The sequence below is a fragment of the Artemia franciscana genome, chromosome 11 (genome assembly GCF_032884065.1).
Source record: "Artemia franciscana chromosome 11, ASM3288406v1, whole genome shotgun sequence".
In the NCBI taxonomy this organism is placed as follows: domain Eukaryota; kingdom Metazoa; phylum Arthropoda; class Branchiopoda; order Anostraca; family Artemiidae; genus Artemia; species Artemia franciscana.
In genome coordinates, this window is record NC_088873.1 from 12,800,237 (window position 1) to 12,817,498 (window position 17,262).

General features: G+C 35.4%; 1 long non-coding RNA gene across 1 annotated transcript; it reads left to right on the top strand.

Annotated features, from left to right (window-relative positions):
• The first annotated feature begins 315 nt into the window (after positions 1-315).
• Positions 316-17,024, top strand: LOC136032828 (uncharacterized). The gene is made up of 3 exons (XR_010618790.1): positions 316-380; positions 9,987-10,348; positions 16,762-17,024. It is a non-coding gene; the product is annotated as an uncharacterized LOC136032828 (long non-coding RNA).
• Positions 17,025-17,262: the final 238 nt, after the last annotated feature.

Consider the following 17,262-nt stretch of genomic DNA (forward strand, 5'->3'; position numbering starts at 1 on the left):
AAATCAGAAAAAGACTGAACATTATTCTTTGAAGGCTATTCGATCTAAAAAAAAGTTTGGTCTTAGAACAAAGTAGAAGCTAGGGCTTGTAAAAGAAAACATAACTGATGAACATAAAAGTGATAATAGAGTATCACACCCATCTAAACCTTAAACTGAAAGCAATATTCACAAAAGCAAAAAAGATCCTATTATAATGTGGTGTCAGAGGCTTAAACTGTCGAAACGTGAAATTTAGGACATCCCAAAAAGTGGGTGTTCACGTTATATTTTCATGTCTTGAAATAAATCAAATTAATTTTCAAAAGTGGGTACAAGTATAATTTTTAAGTTCCTGAGTGCCAGTTATTAGTTGACAGTTGTGGAGACAACATTTCAGGGTAAGACGTTCAACACTAACTATGGTGATTATGCACATTATTTAACAAGTTGAAATGTTGGTTGGAATAACAGAACGATGGAAACTACATTCTATTTTGTTCGAAAAATTGGAACAATAGCGCACATACACACACACACACACACACACACACCTCTATTTTAAAGAAAACGCGCTCTATTTTATTTCGTAAAATTGGGATATTATAATCTTACTGGTGAGAAAAAAGAGTTCTAGATGGGCTAAGACTTTGGTGAAAATTTGGTTCCCTTTTCTGGCCCCCTACTCTTTTTTTTTCTTAATTCGTGTCTTTGCTGAATTAGAGACCCAGCCACCACAAGTAGCTGTCAACCTGATGTTTGTCAGTTAATTCTAAGCTTTACAGGATGAATCGCAACGACGATATTACTATTCTTAAACGCTACGACCTGGGTTAATCAAAATTTGTATAAAGCGATTTGTATGCAAGAAAATTCATACATAAGATAAATTGACGACAGTTTTTTAGAACTTGTGTAATATTGACAATATTTGTTGTTCCGGTGTGAAAAAAGATCTAGGTAGGTCAAGGTTGGTAGGAGAGAGAGAGAGAGAGAGAGAGAGAGAGAGAGAGAGAGAGAGAGAGAGAGAGAGAGAGAGAGAGATAGTGAGAGGGAGAGAGAGAGAGAGGGAGAGAAAGAAAGAGGGAAATAGCCCAGGCCATGGTCAGTTTAGGATTAGAAGAGTTCTCACAGGCCCTTCTGGTTTTTGTAATTTTTAGATACGAGCTTTAAAGTTCTCAGAGTTTTTGGGTGAGGCCAATATGGGAGTGAGGTTTCGGGGGAGCATGTATTCCCTTGGCCCTTCCTTTCCCTTAAATTTGAAAATACGCTTTTTGGGAGATATTAAAGATTTTCTTATGTTGACAAGTTTTGACAATCAAATTTAAAATTACTCTATTTTGCATATCTAGAATGGGGAATTCTAGAAAAATCTGGAGATTCTAGAAATATCTAGAATTTTTGTTCGTATCCACTGGTTTTGCTATATATTTTTTATCTTTACCATAGATTGCGTGTTCTTAAATGTAGGGAGGACTATCATAAATGCAGGGAGGCTTCTGCTGCTTGCATTTCAAATTCTATCGTTTCAGCTAGTTTGACCTTCGCATAACCACAATTCAAAAATGATGATTATCATCCCTAAAAATTGGACCCTAAAATATACCCTAAGATGTGAAATTATTTTCGATGTTTTTAATGAGGCTAGATGGTAATTGGGTAGCTTTCTTCTCTTGTTACACTAATTTTAATAAGATATGTTGATAAAATAAGACATTACTAAAAACAAAAGAAACATAACAAATACAAATGCAACAACGCTGATCCCTAGAAAAACTTTAGGGCCAAAGTGCAGCATTTTATGCATGCTATTAACCCCCAGCTCCCAATTTGGATGACTTTCCAAAAATATTCTCCAGATCAAGAAGAAAATGGGGGGTTTATTTTACTCTCCTCCTTCATTCGCATTTACTTGAAGGATATGTCACTTTGAAATTTCTTTTTCCAAAATCCACTTTTTGAAGATTCAGCTTCCGACCCCCCACCTGCAGAAAGATTAACGAACACTCGTAATAGTCGGTGCACCCCTATGGACGATTGTACATAATTTAATGAAACTTCAATGGAACCCAGTGGCATCAACCTAAGAACTTATCAACCCCGACTATCTTTACGCCACTTATTTTATCTATGCTGTATACATCTTAAGTATGATTCAAGTAAAAAACAAGTTTTTTAACTGAAAGTAAAGGGTGACACTAAGATTTAAAAAGAAATTTAATAATTCCGTAAATGAAAGGTCTGCCCCCTCTTCAACGCTCCGCTCTTTGTGCTAAAGTTTTTCATTGTTTTAAAAAGCAGAGTTGTGAGAGAGTCAAACTTTAGCGTAAAGAGCGGTGCATTGAGAAGGAGACAGCCCCTTTCATATACGGAATAATTTCTGTTCGTTCTAAGCTTTAATGTCACTCCTTACTTTAAGTTAAGAAACTTGTTTTTTTTTTATTATTTAATTTCTGAGCCTTTTTTGAATTAATGCAGGCTTTGGTTTTGGCTCGCCGTACATGAATAATTAAAACGAAATTTGCATATCAATTTAACCTTTTCTGGCTAAATGGCTTTCTCAAAGTTTTGATCGGACGACTTTGAGAAAATAAGAGTTGGGGAAAGGGGCCTAATTGCCCTCCAATTTTTTGTTTACTTAAAAAGGCCAATATAACTTTTTATTTTATTTACGTACGTTTTTATTTGAAATAAACATACGTAACTTACAAATTAACATACGTAACGAACTTCTATATTCGTATATTTTTATTACGTATATGAGGGGGATCTCCCCTTCGTCAATACCTCGCTCTTTAGATTAAAGTTCAATTTTGTTCCAATTCCTTATTAATGACCCATGAATCACAAAGGCCGCTTAATTAGAATAAATATGTCTTTTGAAATTACTAAAAATGCTTTAGCGTAAAGTGCGAGGTATTCAGGAGGGGGGAACCCCCTCATATACGTAATGATTTCTGTTCGTTTTAAGTTTTAATGTTGCTCCTTACTTTCAGTTGAAAAAACTTATTCTTTTATTTAATTTCTGAGCGTTTTAAATTAATGCGGGTTTTGATTTTGGCTCACGGTACATGAATAATTCAAACGAAATGTGCATATAAATTTTACTTTTTTTGGCTAAATGACTTTCTCTAAGTTTTGATTGGACAATTTTTAGAAAAATCGGCGGGAGATCGGCGGGGGCCTAATTCCCTTCCAATTTTGTTTGGTTACTTGAAAAGGCCACTTGAACTTTTAATTTTATTTACAAACGTTTTTATTAGTAATAAACATTAGTAACGTAATTTTATTAGTAACATTTATTAGTAATTGTTTTTTATTAGTAATTTTCATTAGTAATTGTTTTTACATTTATTAGTAAATGTAAACAGTTATTAGTAAATGTAAACAGTTATTAGTAACGTAACTTACAAGTTAACTTGCGTAACGAACTTTTATATTCGTATAGTTTTGTTACGTATATCAGGGGGTTCGTCGAGACGTCAATGCCTCGCTCTTTACACTAAAGTTCGAGTTTTGTTCTAATTCGTTAAGAATTACCCCTGACTAGCAAAGGCCGTTTAATTAGAATAAATAACTCCTTTGGACTTACTAAAAATACTTTAGCGTAAAAAGCGAGGTATTGAGGAGGGGACAAAACCCCTCATATACGTAATAATTTCTGTTCGTTTGAAATTTTAATGTTGCTCCTTACTTTCAGTTGAAAAAACTTTTTTTTATTTAATTTTTTATTGTTTTTTAAATAATGGTGGAAAATCCAGTGCTTCCTTCATGGAAATTCTCTTTCCACACGATAAATTCCTCAATGGAAAAATACAGTAACTTCACCCCCTCCCTCCAACCATCTCACCAGAGAAAATTATCCCTGAAAACGTCGGCATACTTCCTAATAACCCATTCTATATGTAAGCAACGGCAAAGTTCATAATTTGCAGCCCTTCACCTGGGGACTTTGGGGGATTAAGTCTTCCTCAAAGGCATAGTTACTAGATTTTATGAGTATGCTGAAGAAAATGGGTATCTCAAAATTTTGATCCGGTGACTCTGGGAAAAAATGAGGGTTGGAGAGGGCCCAGTTGCCCTCCAATTTTTTGGCTACTTAAAAAGTGCACTAAAAAATTTTAATTTCATTTAGAATGAGCCCTCTCGTGATATTCTAGGACCTCTGAGTCGACACGATGGAAAAAACAAATAAACACGCATCCGTGATCTTTCTTTTGGCAAAAAATGCAAAATTCCATATTTTTGCAGATAGGAGCTTGAAACCTCTACAGTATGGTTCTCTGATACGCTGAAACTGATACTGTGGTTTTCATTAAGGTTCTTTGGCCTTTAGGGGCTTTTTTCCCCTTTTTGTCGAAAATAAGGCAAATGTTCTCAGGCTCATAAATTTTGATTGGTAAGACTAAACTTGATGAAGCTTATATATTTAAATTAGCCTAAAAATCCGATTCTTTTGATGAGTTTCGGCTACTATTTAGCCGGGTCGCTCGTTACTACAGTTCATTACCATGAACTGTTTGACTGAATTTGGTTCTACAATCAAACAGTTCGTGTTAACGAGCCGTAAGTAAGGAGTGACTCGGCTCAACAGTAAACGAAAGTCTAAAAAACGGAATCTTGATACCAATGGATACACTAAAAGAATCAGCTTATTATGCTGATTTCAAATATACAAGATTCATTAAGAATTGTGCTACCCATCAAAAGCTAAGGGCCTGAAAAAATTTGCTTCACTCTTAAAATAGGGGGGGACACCTCCTAAAATTCAAAGAATCTTGACGAAAATCACGCTATAAAATTCAGGTACCTGTTAACTCTACTGTAGAAGTTTCAATCTCCTATGTACACCAATGTGCAGAATGTGGAGATTGGAGGGTAACTGGCCCCCTCCCACACCCATTTATTTCCCGAAGTTATCCAATCAAAACTTTGAGATAGCCATTTTGCTCAGTATAGTTAAAAGATCAAATACCTATGTCCTTGGGGATAAAGTTACGCCCAAAGTCCGTGGAGAGAGGCCTGTAAGTTATGAAATTTCCCCTTTGTTCACGTACAGTATTTGTCATCTGGAAGAATACACACTTTCTTCTGTTTTTTTTTTTTTTTTTTTTTTTTTTTTTTTTTTTTTTTTTTTTTTGCTTCGAGAGATTTCTATTGGGAGAATCTTCCTTGCGGAGGGAAATTTCCTGGGGGATGAATTTTCCAGGGAAAACCTTATACTGGGGCGATTTGACAGAATTCCTATAGAAAATTATTTTTAATTTCCTTAAATTTTCTATGCTAACTCAATTTTGCATGAGGGGATGTTCTGGGGAACTACTCGGGGGTTATTTTCCTTATGTTTTGATTTCCTAAAAAAAATTTACATGAAAGGGGGTATTTCCAGAATGATCAAGAAACCGATCAGACATTAAAGTCCTTTTCAAATGAAAGTAAGTTAACGATTATTTTTACGGGTAAATTGTCCGCATGAAATTTTACGGGGAGAAATTTTACACACCAGGATGGATGCGTAGCTATAAGACCTTTTGATTAGTTTGAACAAAGTGACGTTTTAAAAAGTTGATCCGTTTTAAGCAGAGCGGCTTGAACAAAGTGACGATTTTAAAATGTTGATCCGTTTTAAGCAGAGAGGCTCGCCCTTCAATCTCTCTTCAACATATCCTTGACATACCTTAAAAGCTTCAGCTCGATACTCTCAAGGAAGGGCTCCTTAAATGTTGGTGATATTTCCATTTGACAACCAAAAAGAAAAGAGTGTCTTTGATTGTGTCTGGCATCAATCTCAACATTTCCTGAAATTTCATCTTAATTTACAATCCTTCGAATGTGAATTTACAATTTATAATTTGATATTTGGGACACCCAGGGTAAAACATGCTCTCTTTTCCTTTCAATGGGGGCATTTAAAAAAGTGAGCATGGTGTAGGCTGGTTGCCTTCCAATCCTTGTTCAACATCCTCTCAGCAAACCTTGAAAGTTTCAACTTTTTACCTTCAGCTGCTCTTTCGGTATGTGTTTGACAGAGGTAGGATGTTAACAGGGATGTGTTTGATATCCCTCTTAATATCTCCTTAAGGATTCACCCTAATGCCCTAGGCCTGTCTGGAGGCCCATGACCGAACATGCCGTCTTTTCAGAGGCAACGCTGTAGCGTTGCCAATAGCAAAGGCCATAAGGCTCAAATGTTTTATTATCAGTTTTTCCCCAGTGGTACTTTATATGGAATGGGTGGATATATAAGCTTTGTAAGGGAATTATTTGATTAGAAATTGGAAGTTCTAGTGCCTTTTTTAGATCTAAAGTTGATGGGAGGGCAAATACTGCCCCACGCCCATTTTCACCCAAATGGGCCCCATAAAAATTTTGAGATAGCCATTTTGCTGAGAATAGTTCAAAGTTTAAAAAAAAAACTCCGGGTAGATATAACCCCCCCCCCCTCCAGGGCTCTCAAGAAAGTTTTGTTAGTTATGCCCTTGGGGTATATATGGTTTTTATGGAAGAGATGGTTGTGTAAACTTCAAAGGAGGCTTATTCGATTGGAAATCAGAAATTCTGGTTCCTTTTTAAGATTCAAAAAGGGGCCGCAGAACAGCTAGCCAACGACATTTTATTTCAAAATCACGAGAGTTGACCCCTGGCCCACCGTCATGGCTCCGCACCCCCACCCCCAGAAAAATATTTAACCATATTTTATTCAAAAAACCATACGAGCTAACCCCTTACCTTTTCTCCTTGGTATTACTGACATACTGATATTTATTTCTTAAAGTTTTAATAATGTTTTATTTGTTAAAGTAAAAAAGCGCAAACATTTTAAATGTATTTGTTTTTTCAGTATAAGTGCAAATTATGTTCTGGGTTTAAGAAGGCATGTAGATTTTCAGCCTTACTCATTTTAATTTCTGCTTATTTTGGGTTTGAGTTGGTTTTTATTGTAATTTCTGTTCGTTTTGGATTTCATTTATTCGTTGGTGGTTATTTATGGTAGTTTTACGCTTGGAACATTATTTGGCTCAATTTCTACTCATTTTTAGTTTAATGTAGCTCTTTACTTTTCTTTGGAAAACTTATTCTGTGGAAAAAGTGTTTTTTTTTAAATTAATTCATAAAGACAAACAGACAACTTGAATCAAAATCAAGTTCCTGGTCAAGCCATGGCTAATTGGCGAAAAAGTCAAGACGGGTAGTTTGAGTCAGAGGCAAAGCTGGCATAAGCCTTTTTCTGGATTGTATAAAAATGATGTTATTTTTAATTGTTGATAGATAGTCTATCATCCATCCATCCCTCCCTCCCAGAGCAGAACTAAGGTAGATAGTCATAAAACTAAGGAATGATCGATATATTTGGGTTTAGTAATGACGGACAATGTTGACTGGACTTATATACAAAGGGGAGGGGGTGGGACTGAATTTGTTTTGAATAACAGGTGAAAAGTGACCTAGGTCTAATAGGCTTTTCTTTGAAAAACTTATTTTATGGAAATTGTATTTTTCAACTAATTCATAAAAGACAAACAGACAACTTGATCCTGGTCAAGCATGCCTAACTGGATTAAAAGCTAAGACAAATAGTCAGAGGGAGAGGCAAAATAGGAATAAGCCTTTTCTGGATTGTATAAAAATGATGTAATTGTCACTTATTGATAGATAGTGTATTATCTATCCATCTATCCTAGGGCAGAACTAAGGTAGTTAGTCATAGAACTAAGGGATGATCGAGGTTTTTGTCGACTGGACTTGCATGCAAGGGACGGAAGGACTGAATTTGCTTAAAATCACAGGTGACTTCAACCAAATAGGCTTGCCAGCTTTGATTCTCAGGTGGACTACCGTGTTTTAGGATTGACACATGACCGACAAGTCCCCTGGACTCGCAGGCGAGCAGGGAAACCTATAGTTTTCCAAGTGTTTTGGTAAAGGCACAGGTAAACGACAGGAGTATATATAACTCTAAAATTGGAAAAAAATACTTGTGTGTTAGCTTTTGGAGAGGCACACCTGCCTCTCCGTAAGTCTTAGGTAAGTCGACCAAGTTTTAGAATTGACACTTGACCGTTAAGTTGCCTGGAAGCGTCCAGTCAGACAAACAAGCATCCAGTCCAAAGCCTAACAGGGATCGCCCGTCTGCCTAGAGTGTTGGGCCACAACTGCGCTAACAAAAAATTAATTAAATATTGGGTTGACCGAAAAGTCACCTGAAATCGCAAGCCAACAAGCGTCCATAGACTAATATGGAGGGTCCGCCTACCAAGAGTGTCAGGCGAGTGACCCACCTCACAAGTTCAGACAGTTGTGCTAACAAAAGTTAATCAAACATCGTTTGATCAACAAGTCACCTGGAATTGCAAGGCAAACAAGCGTCCAGAACTTAGTAGGCCCGTCCACCTAGAGTGCCATACGAGAGACCAAATTCACAATTTTCTTCAATTTTGTGGCAGACCTTCCACTACTAGAAGGTAATTTCTTGGGGACTCTGTTGTAGTCTGAACCAGTATAGTAACTGAATTACCATTAAACCGTCTTGTGTTGAATCTTTTGTTTGCCTTCTTCCTCTAGGAAAATCACCTGGGGGAGACGATATCCAGCCAGAGCATCTGAATTTTAGCTCCACAAAACTGGTAAGTCAAATAACTTGTTTCAGGCAATAGTATCGCAGCAGAATGTTCTGCAAGGTTTATGCCAGGGAGTCGTCCCTTGTATTCGTAAGAAAGGAAAATACCCTAAAGATTTTGCTTCAGATAGACCCGTCACTGTTTGTTCAGTGTTAGCAAAGCTACTGGAAAAGGTATTGTGCCCCGCAGTGACGAGGCTAGCGGATGTGGGGGACAATCATCTCGGTTTTTGGTCAGGGCCTGGTGTTCATAAAGTTCATGCGGTATTTATTTCATTTGTTTAAAAGTTTGAAAAATGTATGAAACCGTTATTTGTTTTCCGCAATAGACATATTTAAGGTGTTTGATTCTATCCTATATTCGGAAGCAGTTCTTTTATCTTTAAATGTCTGTGGTACTGGTATTGAAAGTCCCAAGCAATATTTCGGTCTGGAGGACAGCTTTCTGAACCGATAAAGATGCATAAAGGTGTTAAAGAGGGTTCAGTCAAAATCCGCGTAATATTTAATAATGCATTGGGTTTTGTGACAAGACCGATACGAGAGTTTTTGATAGAAGAGGGTATTGATGCCAGTCATTTGTTCTAAGCAGATGATGTACTTTTAATAAGTAATAATTTAGAATCTCTGCAAGAAGCTGTTCATACATTGTATTGTATATCTCTTCTTGATATTCGGTTAATTAAAGAATCGTCTAAGACTTAATTCGCCATTTTGAACGACGAAGCGCTGCCAGGCCGTGCTCTTAACATTAGCGGTAAGACAGTTGTCCAAAGAGAAACCTTTGAGTACCTCGGACTTCGATATGGGCATTCCACAAAAGTAACTAAAAGTTTAGTTATTGTGGCTCTTAAAGAAAAACTCCGTAACACTTACGGTATGTTAACAAGAACTAAAGGTCAACTTAATAAATAATGCTTGGCTGTTTATGTAATGCCATGTTCAATATCCATATTTTTTGCAACCCCTCTGTGGACTTAGTTTAATAAAACCAAGCGCGAACAAATTTATCTAAACTCTGGTACTGTAAATATTTATTGGGAATCACCATATAGCTCCCAAACTCTTTTACTCCCAAAAATATCGTATTTTTGAAATAAGCAAGAAAATAGATGAGCCATCTATCCGTTTCATAAGCCAAAACAGAAAACCCCACGACTTTCTACTGGCTGGAATAATTGTGTCATGGCTTTTGCTTTCGTTTTATCGCAGTATAATTTCGTTTCCTAGCGGTGGGTTGTTTTTCTGTTTGATTTTCTTTTCATTTGTCCATTAATTCCTTCGAGCATTTACATGTATTTTTATGATGAGTTCAAATAAAATTATTATTGTTATTATTATTTAAATGTGTATAAAGTTCCTGCTGCAACGTAAAACTTTTTTTTTTCAGATGATTTTGATCTTTCTTCTTGGCTTAAGTTCCACTGTTATTGGAAGTAATATTGACTCTTCCTTCAACCATGTTAAAACTATCGGGCGCATCTTCTTCTCAACCAGGACAATCACTAATCTTGTCATAACAACAACAACATCCAACATCGTCGGCTCGACATTTTGTTTTAGTCTGGTGCCAACACTGGTAGGCTTCACGGGGCCAACCACATTAACCATTTTAGCAAGATCTACACTTGACGTAAAAATCCCTTTCTGTAGGAAGAAAAGATGGATGCTAGAAGACCCATCAGATGATTGGTCACAATCCATTTATGCCTCCCCAGTTGAAGCCAAAATTGATACCATTGTTAAACCCAGGTATGTGTTTTCAGTTGTTTAATATAAAGAATATTTCGTATATTGCCTATCACTTTTAAGTTACACGGACTGTTAACCTCGTTTTGCCAGTTAGTGACCGATGAGAAACCTTTTTAACTTGGTATTTCTTAGTATTTCCATTCCACTTATTCAAAATTTTATACGTTACCATTATTTGTCCAGTCAAACAACTAAAAAAATTCAAATTTCTTTTTAATTAAAATTAAGCAGCAATATTAAAACTTCAAACAAAAAGAAATATGAACATATGAAGGAGGCTGCCCTTTCCCAATCCCTTCCTCTGTATGGTATAAATTTTAAATTCTCTAAAAATATTCCTTATCCAAAATCTACAGCCCTTACTTTTGAGCAGCCTATCTCAGCGAAATGTGAAAAAAAAAATCAATATTTAGCATAAGGAGAGAAAGATTGAGGATAGAACGTTCCCCTTCTTACACAGAAGATTCTTGTATACTTTTAGTTTAAAAATTACTCTTTACTTTCAGTTGAAAAAAATGTTTAACATTAAATTTTTGACCGTCTTTTAACTTATGCCAAAAAATCCCCTTACCATCTCCTTCCTTAGGTCAAATCTCTCACGGGAAAATCCCCTCTAAAATTTCAGCCCCAAATAAAATTCCTCCCTGTAGACAATTTCCGTCTCCTGCAGAAAATCCCCCCTCCAAATTTTAATATAGTTCCCATTAATAAATACCATATTTTAACAAAGTGCAAAGTGCTCAACTTAGACCCCTGTCCCCAGGGATTACGGGGAGGGGTCATTTAATCCCAAATAAATAGTAATTTGACCTTTTAACAATGCTGAACCAAATAGTGATATCAAAATTTTGATTGGATGTCTCTGGGGGCAAAATATAAAGGCAAAAATAAAGCAAAAATAAAACTTTTTCTGTCACTTAAAAAGGGCACTAGAAATTTTGATTTCCATTCAAATGAACCCTCTTTGGATCACCTAGGACCATCGGTTTGATGCAATCACCCCTGGGAAAACAAATGAATGGAGAAACCTGCACCCGTGATCTTTCTTCTGGCAAAAAACATTAATTTCGCCATTTTTGTAAGATATGAGCTTGCAATCTATACAGTAGGGCTCTTTTATATGCCAAATTTAAGGGTGTAAGATGCATCTCTTACAATCAAGATTTAATTTTCAAGAGTTTTGGTTACTATTAGGCTGAGTTCCTCCTTACTTGCAGTTTTTTACAATGAGCTCTTTGGTTATAAATTGAAACCCTGCAGAACGAATTTATTGCCCTTTTTGTTGGGGATAACAATATACCAGTAATGTCCAATAAAAAATATTTAGATATCTAAGGATGTAAGTTTGTATCTACGATACAAAATAAGTTGGAGAAAGGGTGGAGGATCCTACTCGAGAGCACAAAAAAATGTCAATGTTGATGCTTGGAGTTTTGTTGATAAAACTTGAAACTAAGGCCTTATCATAATATAACTATTAGAATGCAAAATCAATATAAATAATATTTGCTAATAATCTCTCGCCCTATTTTAAATGTTAAGTAACTATTGCTTAAACTGTTATTGTGGCTTTTACCAGAGCCGCATATATCACTATGGTTCCATTAGTAGTCAGTTTTCCAGTTCTTAACTTTTAAAATTCGGGAACAAAATCTTCAAAATTCTGGGAATCTACGGAGATATAGAAGACATGGAATTTTGGTTCAGGAATCTAGGGACTTAAATTCAATTTAGCTTCGATTTCAGGCTCCAGCATCGCTTGGATTCGTGTAGCGATTCTAGCGTTTTTACAGAGTAACTTCTATAGCCAAAACATGAGGCTATAACTCATAGCTCAAAATGCTTATGCTGATATTATGGCAAATTTTCAAAAGTATATTCAAAGTAAAAAATAAAAATAAAACCACTCTATATATATATAATTAATACACTCTATACATACAGTACACTCTATACATACACTCTAATGTTCAACTGCTTATGTTTTTATATTACATTATCTTTGTTACTTTATTCTTTTAGTCTGATAACGAGGCTTTTATGTCACTCATTTTTAGCAAGATGGCCAAAATAAAGCATAAAAAGGCGATAATTGCATATAAAGCAATAATTTCTTGAAACTAATGGATATTAACAAAGAACTTAAAATTCTTACAAAACTGTTATCCGTTTCAGGCTGACAACGCAATTCTTCAAGAGTTATTGGTAGATTTTTACAAGCATATGATGCACACAAAATGATCCAGTGTTACCTATATTTAAAAAGTACAACCCATGAATTGTCAGTGATCAGCTACGCCAAAGAATTGTTAAAACCATAGTTGACTTTGTGGTGCCAGAAGGGAAGCCAACCTAGTTTCACATCGGAATATGGTTTTTAAGAACTTCCAATGTTTCTTTCAACTTTGAAAGCCATAGTTTACCTCGTGGTGCCAGAATGGAAGCCAACCTAGTTTCACATCGGAATATGGTTTTTTGAAAGACTTCCAATGGAAGCCAGCCTAGTTTCACATCGGAATATAGTTTTTAAGAACTTCCAATGTTTCTTTCAACTTTGAAAGCCATAGTTTACCTTGTGGTGCCAGAATGGAAGCCAACCTAGTTTCACATCGGAATATGGTTTTTTGAAAGACTTCCAATGGAAGCCAGCCTAGTTTCACATCGGAATATGGTTTTTTAAGAACTTCCAATGTTTCTTTCAACTTTGAAAACCATATTTTACCTTGTGGTGCCAGAATGGAAGCCAACCTAGTTTCACATCGGAATGTTTTTTTTAAGGATTTCTAATGGAAGCTGACCTAGTTTCACATCGGAATACAGTTTTTTATGGACTTCCAATGTTTCTTTCAACTTTGAAAACCATAGTTGACTTTGTGGTGCCAGAATGGAAGCCAACCTTGTTTCACATTGGGATATGGATTTTTTTAAGGACTTCCACTGTTTCTTTCAACTTTGAAAACACAAAAGTGGTTGTTCTATTCCAGTGCCAAGCCGATCAATGCAGAACAAAATAAAGATGGCGAACTGCTTGAGTGTTTCCGAAATCGTTGTCTACACTATTATTAAAGAAAATGTCCTTTTCCTTAATTCGTCCAACAATCTTTGCTTAAAATAGGGCCCAAGGCCTTGTCTCTTGTGATAACGACTTTTGGTTTCTCTTGTCTAACTTCTTCAGGCAAAACCTTCTGATGACCTAGCTTTGCAGACAAGGGACGCCGGAGTCAGAAAATGAGAATGGGAGCGTATGCTCCACTAGAAACGAAGTAATTCTCGCTTAAGTCAGCAAAACTTACGGTGACATGTCAACACCCATGAAGTTAGTAATTACAGGGCCAATATTTCTGAATTTTTTTTTTGTGGCGTTTTGGCACTGGAAAATCCTCACTAGATTTTATGAAACAAGCTTTTCAGGCGGAAGAAACAACTGGAGGTTGAGCTGTGGGGCTGTGGGGGATTCAGCCCCGAGTTCATAGGGTGTCAAAAGCTAAACCAAAACTAGGTTTTTGAATTCCTGAATCTGGCAATTGCTTAATTTTCTAAATTTTTGAAAGGATTTTCTGAAAAAAATAATTTTTATGTTCAGATACAAGTGAAACTTCTGAATTGAGTGGTAGGATATGTTTATTTTTTATCTCTCTCATTGCGTTCCTAAATCCCAAATTTTTAACATAAGGTTATAACAGAAACAAAGGTTTCTAAACACTACTTTGAAACACAGCAATCAATTTTGGTAAAGAATGAGATTAGCTACCCTAGATAAAAATAACTTTTTTCTTACTGTATAATATTCAGTCGATTGGGCTGTAAAATCGCAAATACTGTCAAGCAGAAGTTGGATACAAATAAATCAATCAGAACTATGTTTTCTGGTTCTATTTGAAAGGCCTTTACACTTTATACTAGAGAGATTGCTTATCTACACCTTTACTGCAATTTCACCATGAATTTCACCTTATTTTCCTCAGTCATTTCCTAGACACATACATTTTTTGCTGCGTGTTTCAATCATGCAATGTTTTTATGGTAGTTTTTCTAGGGATCGTCTACACTGCATTTTTGGGAGGGATTGAATATTGTTATGCAAGGATCCTGCACCCTAGGGTCATAACTGTTCAGAAAAATTACTAATCAATGAGTTACACTTACTGAGCAGTGTCAAAACCATACAGAAAATGACGTTCATACAGAAAGAACGTCAAATTAGAATATACCAGAGCAGGGATTAATAATTTTCAAGAGCCAGACTTTAGTTGTCGTTGCTTAACATTTAAAAATAACGCTATAGCATACAAATGCTGCTGACGGTAACATCATTTTCGATAAATTACCTGGGGAAACATAATTTTTGTGGAGATTTTGAAGATTTGGGAGGCGCCATTTATTTGGAGAAACACGGAAATTTTTAGGGAAAACCCCCAAAATTTTGGGATAGTGGAAGTGCTACTAGTAGTTCTGAATTGTAATAGTAACTGGTTGCAGTCTGCAATTAGTGTCTTCTCGGTAAATTCAACATCCTCTGAAAATAGCCAAAAAAAAGTTCAAACTTAATCCCCTAGGCCATTCCTGTGATATTATTGATACATCCTTTTGACAGCCTGCAAAAAAAATGTGTGTTCTAATTTAGTTCAACATTTCCTATAACATTCCCTGAAACTTTTACGTTAATACCTTAGCCTCTGCATTAGCACTCATGGCAGTAGTAGTAGTAGTACAAGAGGTAAGAATACTACTAGTAGTAGCAGTAGTAGTAGTAGAGGAAGTAGCAGTCGTATGAGCCCAAGGTTTTTTTCTGGCTAGTTCAACATCCCTCTCAACTTTCCCTGAAAGTTTCAACTGTATTCTCTAAGTAGTTCCTGAAGAATTGCTCATAGATACTTTTGGCACCCTTAATGCTGCTGTGTTAAGATTTACTTAACATCCCCCTAAATATTAGCTAGACATATTAGGGTGTTCGGAAACTCAACAACGTTGAAGAATTATTAATCAAGCTTGCCCATCACTATAATTAGCACGGACATAACAAGCGATTTTACTTGACTGAATCCTGTCTACAGTAACAAATCTGAATCAAAATTTCGCTAGCAGTAAAATGTTTTGCAAGTGCTAACAACCTGAACTTTTCTTCTGTGTATATTTTAATATAATTTCACTTTTTACAGTGAAACTTTTTGTAACCTATTTTCTTTTCTTTTCTGGGATTTGTGTGTTTTTCTCTTTTTCTTTTGAGGGTTTGCTTTCCCCACCAAGATTAAAGCTGAGGGTCCAGCTTTAATCTATTAAGACATATTAGGGTGTTCGGAAACTCAATAATGTTGAAAAATTATTAATCAAGCTTGCCCATCTCTATAGTTAGCACGGACATAACAAGCGATTTTACTTGACTGAATCCCGTTTACAGTAACAAATCTGAATCAAAATTTCGCTAGCAATAAAAGGTTTTGCAAGTGCTAACAACCGGAATCTTTCTTCTGTGTATATTTTAATATAATTTCACTTTTTACAGTGAAATTTTTTGTTACCTTCACATATTTTTTTTTCTGGGATTTGTGTGTTTTTCTCTTTTTCTTTTAAGGGTTTGCTCATCTCACCAAGATTAAAGCTGAGGCTCCCGAGGCTTTACTGTTTAAGGTTCTTGAGAAGTGGAATATACATCCAAGTGTTACCTTTCTACTTTTTCATTTGCTAATTACTTTTTTATTTGTTATTATTTATGTATGAATAATTCCACTTAAAAAAATTAAGGTGCAGAAGCTTTTGTATTTTATAAGTTACATTGGTTTTGATAGATAGTTCAATTCTTAACAAACCATTTTCAGGCAGTCTTAGGATTACAATGGCTTGAAGTGGGGAGATCAGATTAATTTTTAGGACTATGATAAGCATGACATATACGCAACAATTTAAAGAGCGTTGGCCAAGACAAACAACCAGTATTTTTCTATCGTAGGTCTGGGAAAAAATTGGTTCACCTTCTAATGGTATTTTTTTTTCTAGCATTGAAACGGACCTTTTTTTCAGTACAAAAAGTGCCCTGCAAAATATCAAAATTTTCAATTTTTCTTCACATTTTATGCTTTCTTTATTTACTTTCTTTATACAATATACTTCCTTTATTTCTTCATTCAGGTTTTTTATGCTTTCATTTTATTTTACACTTATATTTTGTAAAATATTTTATGCTGTTTAAACAATCCATACAATCATGATTACTTACTCTTATGTTATTATATTGTTGTAGCACTTTGTTAGTGGCTTATTGCTAAGTTTACAAGTACAAACTTTGGAACCCTTGATCATTAAGTTAAAATTATTTGAACTAAAATCAAGCTGCCCTTAATCCATAGCTGATTAGAGATAACGCCAAGACAGGTTAGGTTAGATACTAAGACACTAAACAGTTTCAACCATTATAGGGAACTGGATACTTCATTTCAAGATCGGGTTGATTCACGAATGAGAGGACGTTTCTTTCTGTCACTTTTGAAGACTACAACGCTTACTTTGGTCGCAACGTCAACGTCAGCGACAACAACAGTAACAAAAACAATCTTAGCGACTTGTACTCCTTTAAATGCTGGGATAAACTCTTGTTCTTAATTTGCATCTACCACCTTCTCATTTATTTATTTTGTAGCAATATGCAATAATAAATACACATGAATGCGGTAAAATAAAATTACTCTTTTGCTAATGAGTGCTCTTGGAGAAACTATGTTTATCTATTGTTCATTTTTTTTTCAAAATAATGGTATTAATGAAGCAAAACAACAACTTTAATGCAGACTTGCGTGTACTAGAAGCAGAAAGAAACTACACTCGAAAAGTATTTACTTGTATGGCTTTTAGTTTCAATCATTAAATCTTGTCTAATGATTCTAATAATCAAAAATTATTTTCACTAGGATATATGCCAG